We start from the raw sequence: 19,101 nt of genomic DNA on the forward strand, positions 1-19,101 counted from the left end.
GTTTTGCTTCTGTCTCCGTCAATGACTCAAATGACTTCCTGCTCTCATCAGAATCAAGGTATAATGTCTCCCCCCTTCATCTGCAACCGGATGATCTTGTTGGGGACAGTTTGGAACATTTACGAACTTTGGCTTGTACCCATATGAGTTATTATGCCCCGTATGATTAAATCATGGATTTCCTGCTACGTCAAGGTTATCCAGATATCTGGGGCAAATTCCATTTTGTTGTAGGGAAAAGCAAGCTGCCCTACATTAGGTTTGAGAGCACAGCATTAAACGTCTGCTACCTTAGGGGTGTTTTTGGCTTTTTAGATTAAAACGCCTGATAAAGACATTTGTATATTTTCATTTACCATTTACTGCCTGTGAGTTGGAAGTCTATTCTCCCAAAATGTCTTTGGTTACAGGAGGGAAAATTTGGAGGCAGTGTCTCTGTTACTTCCTAGAGAAAATGAGTCCTTTATTTATATCATTAAGCCACTTCTGTCTCTAAATTGTTCTGCTAGTAAGTGATACATTGTCCTTCAGAAGTTTTTACACTGTGAGTGCCCTGTTGCTTTAAAAACAGTTAGGAAGTACTTTCGCACTTGGAATTCAGCTCCTTTAGGAGGGAAATTAAAAAGAGAGAGAAGGAGGAAGGGAAAAAAGCTAGTCCTGGAAGTGTTTAACGTTCAAGGGTTGAGGGGGACCTGAGTGGCTCAGTAGGTTGGGCGTCTGCCTTCTGCTCAGGTCATGGTCCCAGGGTCCTGGGATCAAGCCCTGCATCAGGCTCTCTGCTCAGCAGGGAGCCTGCTTCTCCCTCTCCCTCTGCCTGTGCTCTGCCTACTTGTGCTCTCTGTCAAATGAATAAACAAAATATTTTTAAAAAATGAAGTTCAAGGGGCGCCTGGGTGGCACAGCGGTTAAGCGTCTGCCTTCGGCTCAGGGCGTGATCCTGGAGTTATGGGATCGAGCCCCACATCAGGCTCCTCCGCTATGAGCCTGCTTCTTCCTCTCCCACTCCCCCTGCTTGTGTTCCCTCTCTCACTGGCTGTCTCTATCTCTGTCAAATAAATAAATAAAATCTTAAAAAAAAAAAAATGAAGTTCAAGGGTTGAGGGAAAGCAATGCATGAAATGAAGAAAAAGAAAACAATGGAAGAAAAACGTTTCATAAATGTTGAAATTCAGAGTGCAGAGTTAACTGCACATCTGAGAAAGCCAAAATCACAGGGAACTGGAGTCTCTTTCACAGCAAGGGTTAGGGGTTGTCAGGGTCCCAGAACCATCTGCAAGAGAATGCAGACACTTTTAAAATTATGTTTATTTGTTTGTTTGTTTATATTCAAGTGTAATTAACATACAGTGTTATATTAGTTTTAGGTGTACAATAGAATGATTCAGTAATTCTCTACATTTCTCAGTGCCCCAAGATAAGTGTATTCTTTTTTTTTTTTTTTTAAAGATTTTATTTATTTGACAGAGAGATAGAGAGAGCCAGAGAGCACAAGCAGAGGGGAATGGCAGAGGGAGAGGGAGAGGGAGAAGCAGACGCCCCGCTGAGCAGGGAGCCCAATGCCGGGCTCGATCCCAGGACCCCAGGATCATGACCTGAGCCAAAGGCAGCCACTTAACTGACTGAGCTCCCCAGACAACCCGAGATAAGTGTATCCTTAATCCCCTTCACCTATTTCACCCATCCCCACCCAACCCGCACCTCCCTTCCCCTCTGGCAACCACCAATTTGTTCTCTATATTAAGAGTCTGGATTTTTTTGTCTCTTTTTTTCTTTGTTCATTTGTTTCTTAAATTCACATATGAGTGAACCATAAGGTATTTGTCTTTCTCTGACTTATTTCACTTAGCATTATACCCTCTGGGTCCACTCATGTTGTTGCAAATGGCAGGATTTCATTCTTTTTTTTATGGCTAAGTAACATTCCATTGTATGTATATACCGCATTTTCTTTATCCATTCATCTATGAATGGACACTTGGGTTGCTTCCATACCCTGACTATTGTAATTAATGCTGCAGTGAACATAGAGGTGCATGTATCTTTTCAATTTAGTGTTTTTGTCTTCTTTGGGTAAATACCCAGGAGTGGAATTACTGGATCCTATGGCATTTTTGTTCTTAATTTTTTGAGGAACCTCCATACTGTTGTCCACAGGGGCTACACCAGTTTGTATTCCTACCAACAGTGCACAGGGTTCCTGTTTCTCCACATTCTCGCCAACACCTGTTATTTCTTGTGGTTTTTATTTTAGCCATTTGGCAGGTATATAGTGCTATCTCATTGTGATTTTAATTTGTATTCACTTGATGACTAGTGGTGAACAGCATCTTCCCACGTGTTTGTTGGTCATCTGCATGATTTTAGAAAAATGTCTATTCAGGTCCTCTGTCCATTTTTTAACTGAATTATTGGGTTTTCTTGGTGTTGAGTTGTATGAGCTCTTTATATATTTTGGATCTTAGTCATCCTTATCGCATACAGCATGTGCAAACCCCTTCTCCCAATCAGTAGGTTGCCTTTTTGTTTTGCTCATGGTTTCCTTCACTGTGCAGTGCTTTTTATTTTGGTGTACTTCCAAGAGTGTGATTTTGCTTTTGTTAGAAAACTATTTCTACAGCTGATGTCAAAGAAATTATGAGAAGGCAGGTGCTTTTAACAATGCAGGTCCCAGGGCGCCACTCCACTGATGATCTATCAGAAGAGCTAAGGGGAGATCCAAGGGTTTGCATGTTAACCACTTCCCGGGAGCCTGAGAACTGCTTATATATTCTGTCCGAAGCACTGAAAAATACCACTGGCCCAACCTCTAACGGTCCAGTTGGCCTTTAATTTGTCAAATAACAAAACCATATATATCTCAGCCAGTTACCACCGTGCTTTGAAGGATGAAGCCCTCCCCCTGCGGCGGCATCCCCATCAACGCCTCTCCTCTCTGGCCTCCATGCCTCCAGCAACCTCCTCTGGGCCTCCCCGCTTCAGCCCTACTCCTCCTCCCACCCAGTTCCCCAAAAAGTGGCCAGAGGTTTTTCAAAAATGAAAATAAGGCCCTATTCTTTTCTTTCCTGCCTAAAACTCTCCAATGTCTTTCTGAAACACTCACTAAGATTCGGATACTTCTCTTGGGCTGCAAAGCAACACAGAATGGAACTTCTGCCCACCTCTCTTCTCCAACCTCAGTTTACACCATTCTCCCCTTGCTTTCTGCTGTCCTTGCATGCCTGCCACAGATGCTTTCTTTCAGATCCTCAAGCACGGTAAACCTGCTTCTCCCTTAAGGCTTTGGAACTCTGAACTGAATGGGCTAAACTTGGGAAGGTATAATCAGAAAAGAGCTTTATTCTTCTCCCACCAGTGCTCTGGGAAACACTCTGCTGACTAGGCCACAGTGATCTAATGGATGCTATGATGAATACAGACAATAATGTACTATACAGTAATCATATAATGTGATAAATATCACTACAACGGCAATCCTATTACAACATGTAAGTGTACCAAAGTAGCATGTTGTACACTTTTAAATTTACACAATGTTATGTCAAATTTATTCAATTAAAACAATGCTCTTCCCCTCCCATTGAAGCTATGTCAGACAGTGCTCTTCACTTTTTGCTCACTTTCTAAATAAAAAAAGGTCACCTCACTCGCAGTGTAATGCTTGTCGCCTCTCCCTTACTCAGGTCTGGCCCTGTGCTCAGAACTGGCAGGAGGAGACAGCTCAGATGTCCTCATTCCCTCCTCCTCTTCATGCCATCTCCTCCCACCTACCACCTGGCTCCCCTGGTTGGGGACAAAGTGAAGAGAGATCAGCAAAATGATGTGATGGCTGATTTACATACCTGTATTGCCTTAACTTGAATTGTCTCTTGCTTTCAAATGCCCTCTGTCATAGCTGACACCAAGATGACAGCTATTCCATGCAGGGTGCATTATATGTTCTTCAGAGCCGTCTCCACCCCCACCCGGACCACCATACTGTGCTGTCCCCTGATGTGAGCAATGCATTCTCTGACCGGTTATTCAGACCTACCTCCATAGTGCCTCCAAACACGGCACAGACTTAGGACCTTCCTTGTCAGCAGACAGCCTTTGGGTGAAGCCCACAGGGAGTCTCAAGCTGTGCTGCTCTCCAGAGGCCCACATGGTCCTTGGGCACGTTCTCTCATTGGCGCCCACCAACCCCCAGCTGCTGGTGTCCTTCCCTGCTGCTCTCTCCCTTCACCTTACTCCTGCCACCTTCCCCCAGCCGGCTGCTATCTTCAGACTTCTCCCACCAAAGTTTGGGCAAAAGACTCTTTGCAACCCAAATCCCAGATCCTCCAAGAACTAGCCCTCACATTTCACTGACAGCAGCAGGAGGCACGGCTCTGAGTTTCTGTAAGCAAGTTCTGAGAGAGGGCACAGGATTCCAGTTTCCCCTTCTTGCAAACACCCCCGCCGACCTCCCACCCAAACTGTTCAATTACTGCTTCCTACATATGACTTAGAGGAGGGACCAGGGCTAATTCCTCCTTCCCACAGAAAAAGGAAAAGAAAATTCCACAGCACTTTCTTCCCTACAAATACACTTCAAAGCAGGCTGCACTCAGTGACTATCTAGTGATTTTTTATACACAGTCTTGAATAAGCTTCATGCCCACCTCCCAGCAAGTCCCATGGAGGATGTTTCTAGTACTGGGCTGCAGAACTAAAGGAGACTCATGCACTAATCTCACTTTTGAGAATTTAGTCCCTCTAAAAAGAAAGCCCTAATTCCTTAGCACGTTCCGTTCCCGTTGCTTTGGTTATCCATTGCTGTGTGACAAACTATCCCCCAAAGTAGTGACTTAAAATAACAAGTTATTCTTTCTCACAATTCTGTGGGTTGATTCACCTCAGCTGGGTGGTTCTTCTCTTCTGTGTGGAGTGTATTCAGCCTTGGTTGTGTGCAGATGCCGTGGTGTGGAAGGCTGTTGAAGTCTTGACTCACAAGTCTGGAACCCAGATGTAGCTTAGTGGAGCCCTTCTTTGTAGCTTGGGCTTCCTGACACCATGGCAGCTTCAGAGTCATTGAATTTATGCAGAGGCAGCTGGTCTCAAAGAGGAATAGCAGGAGCTGCCAGTCCTCTCCAAAGCTGAAGTCCTGGAACTGGAGGTCACCGAGCCAGCCCAGATTCAAGTGAAGGGAAAGAGACTCCGCCTCTGGTTAGGAGGGCTGGCATGCTGGTATAGGAAGCGAAGGGCTGGTGGAAGCCCTCTTTGGAGACTGTTTATCATAATGACCTCTTTGCCCAGAATGTTCTTTTTAAGAATATTAACATGGCCACTGGCCTCTTTCTCACCATCCAGTTCTCAGCTCAAATGTCATCACTTGACCATACTCACCAAGCCATCACCAATTCTACCATCTCACATAACCTTACAGTCACTCTGGTTCACTTTCTTAATTTCTTGTTCTTTGTTTATTGTATTCTGCCATTATTTGTTACATATTATATATTAGTTATTTATTTATATACTGTCTGCCCTTAACTTCCCTCTCCCCATTGGACCATAAGCTCCCTAATAGAAAGGAATTTGGCTTCCTTATTCTCTGTAGTCTCTCCATCATCTAGAAAAGAGACGGGATTCTATGAGTCTTTGTGAATAAATAGCACCTATCTCCGTTCTCCCATATTCGACCAGCTCCCAACAATAGTGGCTGATGGACACAAATGCCTTTATATCCATCTAAGGTTTCATGGTAGAGTAGCATTTTTAGAACATTCATTTCATTTATTGTTTTTCTCTCTACAATAATAGAAATAATTTCTCAGTGGAAGTCTGAAATAAAATTAGTGTTCTGACTCCAATAACGCTTTGGATTTTTTTTTGGATAAAATGACCTCAGGTTTAATGAAACTTCTAAATTTCAATAAACAGAATTTTTTTCTCCCTGGGCAAAGTCAAGGGAGAGCATTCATGTCACACTTTTGATTTTCCTTCTCGTCATAGTTTGATGTTATAGTAAACTAACATCATTAAGGGGACATATCTTTAGGTGGGAATCAACAACCTAGAGCTCTTATGCAATTATTTTTGGAGGGATAATAATAACAACAGCTAAATGTCTTGAGCACTTACTTTGTGCCAGATCCTGGGCTAAATGTTTCATGTGGGCCAACTCTTGGGTTATTCTAAGCATAAGGACAAAAGAGTCTTCCACTGTCTTTGTGCTGCTGTCTGTGGCCTCCAGGAATACACCCTTTAAGAGTGTCACCATTTGAACAACTTCCCTCCTGATCCTCTGCAAACTCTCCAAGTAAAGGGACTTTGACCTACAACATACTTAAATTCCCTTTTACCCCAGCCCTAGAACAACTGTGTTATAATTTCCTTACTTAACTGAGCATAAGCCTCAAGCATTTCTTTCTTACTTTGAAATGCTAGTCAACTCTTATCCCTCAAAGTAGTGTCTGTCTACTTCATCAAAAAAATACCAATTATTTAAGCGTTAATTGTCTCTTTTAAATTATATTTCTATTTAATGCCATCCTTCTGCAAAGGAGTAAGGACAATTGCAAGCTCAATGATTTATACTTATTATGTATATCTGTTAATACCTTAAATAACAACCTTTGCATGTGAATATGTAATTATACGATATGTTAAATGTTATTCTAAAAATCACTTTTTGTTAAAATCCTCCCAACTCACATAAATGTGTTCTGGCCTTCTAAATTGACCAATGGGCCAGGCTCTTTACAAACGCTATCTCATAAGGCATAGAACTGAGAAATCCTTGGAAATATGTCCATCCAGTGGTTGCCTCTCAATGCCCATAACTGAGCTGACTATTCCAAGCTGAAAACTCTGGTCTCGAGATCACTGTTCATCTAATTGATGGCTACTGTCTTCATCACACAGCTGTTAGCCCATCAAGAAGATAGTTAATAAACTTGGCAATATACATTGCATTAACTCTTTTGCCCTAAGGTTAATAATGGGATTATTTTTAAATGTGCTTTTGATGTGCAAAGCTTCCCTAATAAATATGATTAAGTAAAATAAGTTGAGAGTAAGACCATCAATTCAATGAAGACTGCTTCACATTAGGCAGTAGCTTCATATTTGAGTAAAAGGAAATTTGGTGTCTGTACTTCATGGCTCTTAAAGAACATTTGGCTGTGACCCAGACACTGAGCTTTACCTTTGTGGAGCTAAGCCAGGAAAACACTGATTTATGCATCAACAGGATGGTCTTCAATGGAGCATTATTCGGGGATTTATTTTTGCATACAATACGTTCTTTTTTCCTTTTCTTCATATCAAAATGAGCATTATGATTCTTTGCAAGAATAATACAGAACATATCCTAAGACTAAATCAATGAAGGGAATAAACAATGTTGAAATAGACTCCTAAGAACAAAATGTGTTTTATTAAAGAAACTTTGTTCCAAAAGTTATGTGAATTTTGTATTAAATATTAAACCTTTCTAAAATCTATTTACTCACTTTTTCAAAAACGAAACAATGTAAAATGCACTTGTTACTACTACAACTACCTTCACTGCAACCATCTCTAATATTCATCCTTTTGAATGCTAACATTTTAGTCCTTATTGACTTAATCAATATTAGACAAACTCCAGGAATAAAAATTAGCTATATGACATTTATAACAACAAAGATTATACCAGTCAGTAGGAACACATTTGGTGATAAATTCTCCTTATTTTGGTTTTGATAAGTTTTATTAAGAAAAATAGTCCTGGATTTAAACTTGTTATCATTTGTCGGGGTCTAAAATAATGTTTAAAAAAAATATTTTGATATAGTTAAACTAGTCACTTCCTCCTCTGTCAAATGACTATAATGACCATAATAATGACATCAGTTCGGGGATGATGGCGAACATGTTTGAAGAGAGGAAATTAATTTATATTTGAAGGGGATCCTTTTTTTTTCGAGTACTAAATTAGTACTCTCTGCCCTCTTAGCACAAAATGTACTTGCTGGGACAGGAAAATTTCATTCAGGCTTCCTGGACTCAGCCTCCCCTCTGATTTAATCTTGGCTGAAGGGGAGAATCAGAGTAGATGTCAGTAAAGGAGGAGCCTCTAGTCTCCTCTTGTTTTAGAAGAGAGAGGACAGCTCCTACAGTAGCTTCTTCCACCAGACATAATCTCCATTCACCCATTGCTTTAATGGGTTCCATTTCTTCATTAGATGACAGACTTTAGGAATCTGGAGTATTTGTCAGAGAGGAATTTGTATTTTCAAGAACAGCTACCCAAAGTATTTTTGAACCAAAGTACTCTTTCTCTAGATTTCATGAGAAGAAAGATGGCGCCACAAAGCTTTTGTTTTCAAAACTCTCATGACTAAGTCAATAAATATTGTCTACTCTTCAAGAACAGCTTCACGAAATCTTCTTGAGCCGAAGTACATTTTCTTTAGATTTCTTCGAGAGAGGGAATGGAACTGTAAACCTTTTGTTTTCTAAACCCTCATGTTCAAGTCAATAAATATTTAAAGTCTATAAGGTACTGAACTAAGGAGAAGATAGACATAAGAGGAGTCGAGGAGGTCCAACTAAAACAGGAAAACAAAAAGCCACATTTCTATCTTCCTGTTGCTGATATCTGGTGGGGGAGAAAGACATGCTCTAACAATCTAGTATAAACTGAGCTGTGCTAAGTGGTACAAGGGAAGCTCAAACTCATTGGGATTGGTAGGGTATCTGGGTATCTGGCAAAGCTTTCTGGAGTGCTGGCAATTCAGTTGAAGCTGCAAGGTCTACAACAAGGTAGAAGAGAATTACAGACCCAGGAAAGAACCTGCACAAAGTCCCAACAACTTGAGGTCTCAGATTCCAATTCTAGGATGTAGGCTACAGTGTGAAATACATAGAGTTCACAGTGGGATGAAGTGGGAGATAAAACTGCGAAAGGATGGAAGGCCTTTCTTACTTTTTTGTGACTCTTTTTGTCATTATTATTCAGAGGGGCATAGACACACAGTCTGTTCTCAGAATGTGTCATATTACTGTAACACTACCCAGAATCCAGAAGATGATGCCAAAAGGTTCATGCATTTCCCCCTGACAGCCCATCACCCTGCAATGAGTCCATCTCAGAGGTCCCAAGTCAGTCTCCTCTCTATAGCTTCCAATATTCTTTCTCCTCACAGTGGTTTTCTAGATGTGGGGCCAGCAAACATTTTCTAAAAAGGGCCAGATGGTAAATATTTTAGGTTCCACAGGCTAAACCGTCTTTGTCACAACTACTCAATGCTGCTATTGTAGCATGAAAGCAGCCATGGACAATACAAAAACAATTGGTGTGGCTGTGTTCCAATAAAACTTTATTTAAAAAGCAGATGATAGACCAAATTTGAACCATCGGGTGTCCTGTATGGACTCTTGTTACAAGTCCCAACTCCTCTGTCTTCTCCAAAAAATCTTAGTTGTTCGTACTCTCTGTCTCCAGTCCAGACTATTAGTTATTTGAAACCAACAGATTTCCCACCTTGAGGAATCTAAGGCAAGATCTAATTTTGGAGGCAAGGATGAAAAGAACTTAATCTTTTCTTATCTAACCCTTGAGAGGAAGGATCTAGAAGACAAACTTTTTAGCGTAATTGTAGCGTAATTGTTATTGTGCTTAATCTCTCTCTCTTTTTTTCTAGTTTTACCAGAGATATCTTTCTGCTAATTTAGCTCCTTTGGGCCAGGGCTTGAGAATGTAACTAGCTGCATAGTATATGCCATGAAGGAGGTCACCTATAAGTGGAAGGATGAGAGAGGGGAGAAAATACCATTTTACTGTATTTGTAATCTCCAAACCTAGTGATTGAGTGCCTATCATTTATCAATCCACAGATTTTTCTTTAATTATTATAACATAGGAACAACAAAAAAATGAAGCATTTTAACTTCATATACAATGGAGAATCATTGAAGGTTTTTGAGCAGAGGAAAGCTGGGTTCAGAATTTCTTAAGGAAATACAATTATAATAATAACGTATAATAAAGACTGGAGGCAGAAGAACCAGGGTGCTTTAGTTAAAAAGTCTCAGTGACTGCAAGAAGTTTGAGGGGATGGAGGGATGAATAGGCAAAGCACAAGTAGTGAAACTATTCTGTATGGTATTACAATGGTAAATACATCTCATAAACTTCTCAAAACCCACAGAATGTGCAACACCAAGGATAAACCCTAATGTAAACTATGGACTTGGGTGATCAGGATCTGTTAATGTAGGCTTATCAACTGAAGCAACTATACCACTCTGGAGCAGCATGTTGAGAGTGGGGGAGGCTGTGCCAGTGTGAGGGCAGGGGGTATATGGGAAATCTCTGCACCCTCTGCTCAATTTTGCTGTGAACCAAAATTTGCTCTAAAAATTAAATTCTATCTTTTTTTTACGTCTCTGACAAGGAATAACCCCAGCCTTAACTTGTCAGACAGCATATATGTCACTGAAGGTCTGGTAGGTACCATTCATAGGGCCAGAGAGACAAAATTTCCAAAAGGAGAGTACAGTTGGAAGAGATGTAAGAAGTTTGCCTTAAGACTACAGTCTAGACAGAGTCCCGCTCTGTAGTTAAGCAGTATGCAGACTGTATTTTCCAAGATGGCTGTAATAGGACTCCCCATCCAATATATCTCTTCCTGTGTGATGTTGACACTTTCCCATAGAGCGTGGAGGTTTTGTTTCTCTCCTTGAATCTTGGCGGGGACTGTGATGCCATGTGATGCTATGGAATTTCCAAGCCTAGGACATGAAAGGCCATACAGATTTCACTCGGTCCTGTTGGGACACTCATTCTGGAACTTAGGCACTGTGCTGTGAGAAAAGTAGCAAGACCACACAGAGATCAAATGTAACTTTCTGGCTAATGTTCCAGTTGAGGTCCCAGCCAATAGCCAGCAGTGACCTCCTGACACAGGAATAGGTGAGCCACAAATGACTCTAGCCCCAACACCACCTGCTACAATAGCAGGAGATGCCCCAAGCAAAAACTGCTTAACTGGGCCCACTCCACACTCAGAATAACAATAATGAGAGAAAACAATAAAAGGATTTTGTTGTGTTGATGTGATTCCTTATATGGCAATATATACGTACAAAGGGTAGAAAAAAGAGAAGAAGCCCAGGGGCCCCTGGGTGGCTCAATTGTTAAGCATCTGCCTTGGGCTCAGGGTGGGATCCTGGCGTTCTGGGATCAAGCCCCACATCAGGCTCCTCTGGTGGGAGCCTGCTTCTTCCTCTCCCACTCCCCTGCTTATGTTCCCTCTCTTGCTGGCTGGCTCTCTCTCTGTGTCAAATAAATAAATAAAATCTTCAAAAAAAAAAGAGAGAGAAGCAGCCCAGGTGGGTGGTTGTTGCTATTTAATAAACCAGTAGAAAATAATAACTAATAATATCATACCTAGTTCTTATGTTCACTTTTTAATGTTCTCATCAAATGGACCATGATCTCTTCTAAGGGTCACCATATTGCCCAGCTTTCTTAAGTATGCCACCAGGATTGATGGGATCGTGCTTTCTCCACGGCCAATGGCCTACATAAGCCAGAGGCTGGGATAATACACACTATGCTCAAGTTACTATCCATGTATTTAATTTAAAAAGAAAAAATAGGGGCGCCTGCCCGGCTCAGTTGGTGGAACCTGTGAATCTTGATCTCAGGATTGTAAGTTCAAGCCCCAGGTTGGGTGTAGTGATTACTTAAAACCTTTTAAAAACTAAAAATAAGTAAAAATAAAAAATATTGCTCATCCCTCCATAGGCACTACGCTGACAGAATCAAGGTATCAAATTCTAGAGACACAACTGATTTTTAAGAGTAACCTCACAAAAATTACCTCCTTATTTTTAACATATTAATTCATCTTTTACTTTTTTTTTTACTGATGCAGTCACGTATCTCCTGGGATCACTTCCAATCTTGATAAGGCCGTGTGGCATGTACAACCTAATAGAGCAACAATTCCAGTGAGCTATCATTCACATGGATGCAACAAAATGCATGACTTAACAGGGTCACATTCTTGGGCTAATGCTACTCCATGGTCTGACAACAGGCAGCTGCATGAGCTTGTCCAAAGATACAGAATGTGGCCACTCCTGCTTCCAGCCAACACCCGTCCCCTTCGTTCTCCACAAACAAAATTTTCTCCCACTTTAGGGCAAAGAATAATATCATCTCTCTGGCTTCTGCTGCCCATTCCTTCCTCTCACACAGTCTAAGAAGACTGTGTCTTTTCTATTCAAAGCCAAAATCTTCATCTCTCTTCCTAAGCCCACCCCTTCCCACCTTCTCAGAGATAGTCTTCATAAATAATTCCCTCTTTCTGGTATCTTCAGCTTCTCCCGCTCTCCCAACTCTTGATCCTCTGCCTATAAAATTAAAAAACTTTCCCATTCTAGAGATTAAGTCTTCCTTGTGTTCGCATCCCTTTAGATGCCTCCCTATCTTCCCTTTTCAACCAACCTTCCTGAAAATGTTGTCAGTATTTGTTTTCTCTTGCTTAATTCCTATTCATTCCTTGTTCTGGTGTCATCCAGATATTGACCATATCATTTGAATTGTTAGGTTCAACAATGACCTTCTGAAATTATTTCCAGTCTTACTGAACTTGATCTTTGCATCTTTAGAGATTTTCCACCATTTCACCCTTTGGAAATGATCTAGCTTCCCTGATTGCCATACCACTCTCCCCTAATTGGAGTTCTCTCCCTTCCTACCCTTCTTTTTTTCCTTCTCTCAACAACATACAGCGTCTTATATCAGTCAGCTCAGGCCACCATATAGACTATCATAGATTGGGTGGTCTATACCAGAAGTATATTTCTCACTGTTCTCAGAGGTTAGCAGTCCCAGATCAAGACACCAGCTGATTCAGTTCCTGGTGAGGGTTCTCCCGGCTTGTAAATGGCCAGCTTCTTCTTATATCCTCACATGGAAGAGAACTCTCTTTCTCTTCTTATAAGGCCATCAGTCCTATTAGATTAAGGCCCCACACTTATGACCTCACTTAACTTTGATTACTTCCTAAATATCCTATCTCCAAATGGAGTCACATTGGAAGTTAAGGCTTCGACATCGGAACAGGGGAGACATGGGGACGGTTTAGTACATAATACGTATAATTTGTTGGCTTTTGCTTTCATGCTTTTTATTTCAGAGCCCAAGATGGATGCTACAGTTATAATGAACTCATCCTCAGATATCTTCCTTGAGAGGCTGAACACAGGCAAATCTATGTGCTGGGCTTATTTATTTGTTGTTGTTGTTGTTGTTTTTCACAAGAAAAACAATAGCAGCCCTCACGCTTTCCCTTATTTCTTCCTGGCCAAGACTGCCTCCCATGCTCATGGATAATCATATCACTGGCAAAGGCAAATTTTCAAGATTGGCTCAGCTTAGTCCGGATCCATTTTCCTGGGACAATGGAGGGCTGTTATTCTACAACACACAGGGGCCTGGCACGCAGGCAGGAGGACACAGTTCCCTTCCACCTTCCTCACTATACGCTCTTGGTCTTCCTCATAATGTCCTCTCACTTCAATTAGCCCCTGAAGTTTTGTTCTTCTCCAGGACTTCTTTCTTGGACTGCTATTCTCTCTACACTCTTTTCTCAGTTAACCTCATCTACATCCACTGTTTGCATTAGGCCTTAAACGTTATAAGCCCCCAAATCCTTTCCTCTTGTCTAGACTCCTTTCTTGGCTAAGGTCACACATATCCAAAGGTCTTCCTGGCATGTCTACTAGGATTTGCCACAGACATCTCAAAGTCAACATGTCAAAAAGAGAACATTGTTGTTTCTGTCCCTAATGCCACTATTTTCCCTGTTGTTTGGTGGTAGTAGTACCCCAGAACCAAACACACAAACAAACCACTATCATCTCAATTGGTGCCTCCTTCCTTCTATATCTAGTTACCATTTTCTGTTGTCTTCTTTCTACATATCCAAATTTCCACCCTTCTTTTCATCCCACTGCCACTGCCTTCCACCTGTGGCTTCATTTCCTACCTCTTCCCTTCTGTCTTATTACAACATTTATCAATCCAGGACCCACTTGCATTAATGTGTACCTTGGTTCATATATCCTCCATCACTATGAAACTTAAAGGTACAAGAGGACAAGGACCTTTTCTTCCACATTTTTGTACCCATTGCAATTATAGCAACCTGGTGCATGATAAGCCCTCATGAAACTAAGTTCATTTCAGCTGCCCCAACTCATGTATACAGAAATAATAATGCAGTTTCCTTGTATCAGGCTTTCTTTCTCATCTCAGCTTAAGATATTTCAGAGAAAACCTCTATTTTCACCTCCTTTCTACCTTCTCAAAATACCAAGTACATTACTTTCCGCTAGTGATGACAGAAGCATTCAAAAACATTAATAGATTAAATAACTCCTGGAAGCAAAGTGGTATTTTCTATTGTTGTGGATGGACATGGCATTAATTTATTTTTCCATTTTGTATACAGTCTCTTTTCTGTCTGCATTGCACATGGACTCCCCAGAGTTGGTCACCATCGAAGTATTTGATTTTCCAAGATGAAATCTTGGCTCAGATCAAGTCCATGGTGTCTTCTGGCTCTCATGTCTTATGATTCTGTGATTATAAGATTACTGAGAGAAGCAAGTTCATTTTGACATAAATAAGCCCATTAATTGGGTAAGGGAATGTGTGGTCCCTAATGATGTTCTCAACTAATTGGCTCAAAAAAATGTAAATACCTTATTTTTAGCAAAATGGGATAAATTGCAATCTTTGAAAGTTTCAACAGCACGAGTTTCTTTTTGGAAAATGCTATTTAAGAACAGCAATAAATTCCTTTGAATTTGGGTCACAATTTGAACGCACAGCATCTATGATTACATCAGAACTACTAGAATAAATCATGCTACTTCCTTTCTTCGATGAAATTCTATCAGCATAATAACTATTTTCAATTATTTAAGCTAAATAATAAAAACTAAGATATGATTGAAATACTACAAGACAATTGATCATACCAGATTTAAACATATTTTGACTAAGTTGAGTGAAATTTGCTTTGCTTCTAAAAACCACTAAAATGATTTTTAATTATGCAAACTGGAGCAGCCACTCTGGAAAACAGTATGGAGGCTCCTCAAAAAGGTAAAAATAGAACTACCCTACGATCCAGCAATTGCACCACTAGGTATTTACCCAAGGAATACAAAAATACCAATTCAGAGAATGCACCCTGATGTTTAAACAGCATTATCTACAATAGCCAAATCATGGAAATATCAACTGATAAATAGATAAATAAGATGTGGTATACACACACACACACACACACACACACACTGGAAAATTACTCAGCCATAAAAAAGAATGATATGGATGGAACTAGATGGTATTATGCTAAGCAAAATAAGTCAGAAAAAGACAAACACCATATGATTTCACTCATGTAGAATTTAAGAAACAAAACAAATGAGCAAAGGGAAGAAAAGAGAGAGAGAGGCAAACCAAGAAACAAACTTAACTAACAGAGAACAAACTGATGGCTACCAGAGGGGAGGTGGGCAGGGACATGGGTGAAATAGGTGATGTGGGATGAAGGCAGGCACTTGTGATGAGCACTGGGTGTTGTATGGAAGTGTTGAATCACTATATTGTACCCCTGAAACTAATACTACACTGTATGTTAACTAACTGTAATGTAAATAAAAACTAAAAAAAAAGAAGAAGAAAAAATGATTTTCAATTACATTGTTACAAATAAAAATAAGTAAGTTATGCTCTAAGGAAGATCTTATTTTCATCCCATTATTGACATTCTTCTTACTCTGAAAGTTTCACACTTGAAATTATCATCTTTACTCATAAATTTGCCTTATATTTCTCAAAGTATGAGGAGTGATGTCCTTTCTGATCTATTTAACTACATCTAAACCACATGTTAATCTCATGAGGTCAATAAACCAGACATAATTTCACAGATGAGGAGACTGTCACCTTTATTCATTATCACATGATTATGAAGTGATAGAACCAGAACAAGACTCAATATTTCTGGTATTTTACTCTAGTGCTCTTTGAAATCTGGCAACCATTCTAAGCACAAAAAATAAATCTCTCTCTGATTTTTGTAGAACAGCAATAGGATTGCACTTGAGATGTCCAAAGTTTAAAATTTCTTGTAGGATTTTGATCACTTTTTTTCTTTTTGCCATTTCAGTTTTGAAACAGCAACCCATGGGAAGTTGTCCAAGGTTTATACAGTGAAAATTTTACTTCTCAGGACTTAGGAAAGTCTAGCCAATATTTTCAAAATAGAAAAAAAAAAAAAAACTCTGTTCTTCATGCAATATTCATAAGACAAATGAATTTTTAAAACTTGCAAAGATGGCTGAGTTATAACTTCACAAAGTATATTTCAAAACATGTTAGAGGTCTTCTGCTTGTGGCCATCACAAAATAACTTGTGAACAGACAATCTTCTCACCAGAGACAACTATAAAGCTGGACAAAATACAGGAAATGATTATTTTGAGACGTTAGACATAGACAACATAGATCTATGATCCCTGAGAAAAAGAAACATAAGATGAACATCACAGTTATACCAGCTTTTTGCCTGGAGGCACTCTGCAAATGGTAGAGCAGGGGGAAGGAGCCAAAGATAGTGCAGCAGTCTCACTGGGTTGAATAAACAGATATCATAGCTCTGGGCTACTGACGCGGCTGGAAATGGTGGTGCAGGAATGGAGACAAGGGAGCTGTGCATAAAGGAAACTCCAGAATTCTGCATATGGTTCCCCTTGGTTTTTGGTCCAATACAAAACTGTGTATGCATGGGGCAAGAAATGAGAAGATGGGGCAAAAAACAAGTACTGAAGAAAGAAAAACTACTAAGGAAATCTGAGCTGAGCAACTACTAGAACTCACCCAGGCTGGGAGAGATTTGAGTCCTGACCAGCTGGAGTGGAGACACCTCATAAAATAACTCTGACATTCAACAGAGACCCAGCGAAAGTCATGCTAATCTAGTTCCACAGTAAAAGCTACTCTAAAATTTTCCTAACAAATCTTAACAATAATCCTTGAAAGTGTCAGGCTTAGTTAACTATCTGCTAGAATAAAACTCAATATTCTATTAAGAAAGAATATAAAAGCCAGCTACTCAGCAACATAGCATCTATAGTATCTAGCATATAATAAAAAATTAGTAGACATTGTGAAGAAGCAGCAATATGTGATGCAGAACCAGAAGAATTCGGTCAATACAAAGTATACATAGTTCGTTTTTAGAAACATGGGATGAATCTCAATCTTTGAATGTTTAGTAAGTATACATTTTTGGGAAAGGACTATTCTCTAAAATATATAAAGTGATAAAGACAAAATCTTAAAAGAAGTCAGGAAAAAAATTATAAGAGTGATTGCTAACCTTATTAGAAACAAAGTAAGCCAGCTGACATTACATTGACATCTTTAAAGTACTAAAAGGAAAAACAAAAACAAAAGGAAAAACAAACTCTAAAATCGTACAAAAATCTTTCAAAAATGAAAGAAAAAGAAATTTTTAGACAAACAAATACCAACAGAATCTGCAACCAACAGGTAAGAACTACAAGATATACAAAAGGGAAGTTCTTCAGACTAAAAAAAAAAAAAATGATATTAGATGGAAATTCAGCCTACACAAAGGAATGGAGAATTCCAGAAAAAGTAAATATGTAAATAAATATAAATGATTCTTTTTTTCTTTTTTAAAGATTTTATTTATTTATTTGACAGAGAGACAGCCAGTGAGAGAGGGACACAGCAGACGAGGGAGTGGGAGCAGAAGAAGCAGGCTCTCAGCGGAGTAGCCTGACATGGGGCTCGATCCCAGAGTCCTGGGATCACACCCTGAGCCGAAGGCAGATGCTTAAGACTGCGCCACCCAGGCGCCCCTATTTTCTTTTAAAAATATTTATTTATTTTTAGTAATCTCTATACCCAACATGGGGCTTGAGCTCATGACCCGAAGATCAAAAGTTGCATTCCCTTCTGACTGAGCCAGCTCAGCTCAGTTATGGTTATTTTCTTATTGCTTAATTCCAGAAAGATGGAAGTATACTATTATGAGTGCATATATACTTAAAGACATATAATATGTTTTATATACAATATATAACTTATTTATTTATGTTTCTGTAGACTGTGACAGATCAAGGACACATGGTAAACTGAAGGGCAACTATTTAAAAAAATAAATAAAAGAGGCAAAGTGAAAAAACCCATAGAGGACATAAAATAGAATCCTAAATAAAACTTGCTCCAAAAGAAAGCAGGAAAAGAGGGAAAAAGAACAAAGATTTTGTAAGATTTTAGAGTTTGTTTTTCCTTTTAGTACTTTAAAGATGTCAATGTAATGTCAGCTGGCTTACTTTGTTTCTAATAAGGTTAGCAATCACTCTTATAATTTTTTCCCTGACTTCTTTTAAGATTTTGTCTTTATCACTTTATATATTTTAGAGAATAGTCCTTTCCCAAAATGTTACTGCTTCATTTTTTTTTTTTTGCTCTTTTTCATATGAGTTATCTAAACTTGTTACTTCTACTTCCTCTTCTCTCATTCCCAGCAAAGATGCATCCAACTCAGCCTGGATGTCAGAGGAAGCCAAGGAAGCTTCTGTGAAAAGGTGATGCCTCTGCTGAGCCCTGTAGGATGTTCATGTGTTGTATGTAGAAGAAGCAGGCAAAGAAGCCTGGAAAGGCAGCATGGCCAAAGGCACAAAAATGAGAAAGCTGACATGATAAAGAACTCTAAGAAGTTCTTTCATATTGGATCAAACAGCAATAAGAATAGTAAGTTGGAGGCCATATCCTGAATATGATATGCTCTTGAGGATTTTATCTTCAAAAGTAGGAAGCTTTTGAAGGATTGTAAACATGATCAATTCCACCCTGCAGAAAGAATACTGATAGTGCAATTGGAAGGGGGGTAGACCTGTTCCTCAAATATTGCAACAGTTCAGTGCAAGACGATGAGGGCCTAATGCAAACGAGAGACAGTGGAAAGACAGAGAAGGTGATAATTGATACAGGAGTAGAATCCATGGGACTTAATAACTGATCAGATGTCA

At 39.6% G+C, this 19,101-nt stretch overlaps 1 long non-coding RNA gene across 2 annotated transcripts in view; it reads left to right on the plus strand.

Moving 5' to 3' along the window:
- LOC123001447 (uncharacterized) overlaps positions 1-19,101 on the plus strand; it is a 28,943-nt gene that overhangs the window by 734 nt on the left and 9,108 nt on the right. The window contains exon 2 of one of the 2 annotated variants that reach the window (XR_008959294.1): positions 18,598-18,823. This is a non-coding gene — a long non-coding RNA (uncharacterized LOC123001447). The remainder of the gene's footprint in view (positions 1-18,597; positions 18,824-19,101) is intronic. The other variant, XR_008959293.1, reaches the window with a different exon arrangement.

The sequence above is a fragment of the Ursus arctos genome, unplaced genomic scaffold (assembly GCF_023065955.2).
Source record: "Ursus arctos isolate Adak ecotype North America unplaced genomic scaffold, UrsArc2.0 scaffold_15, whole genome shotgun sequence".
NCBI lineage: Eukaryota > Metazoa > Chordata > Mammalia > Carnivora > Ursidae > Ursus > Ursus arctos.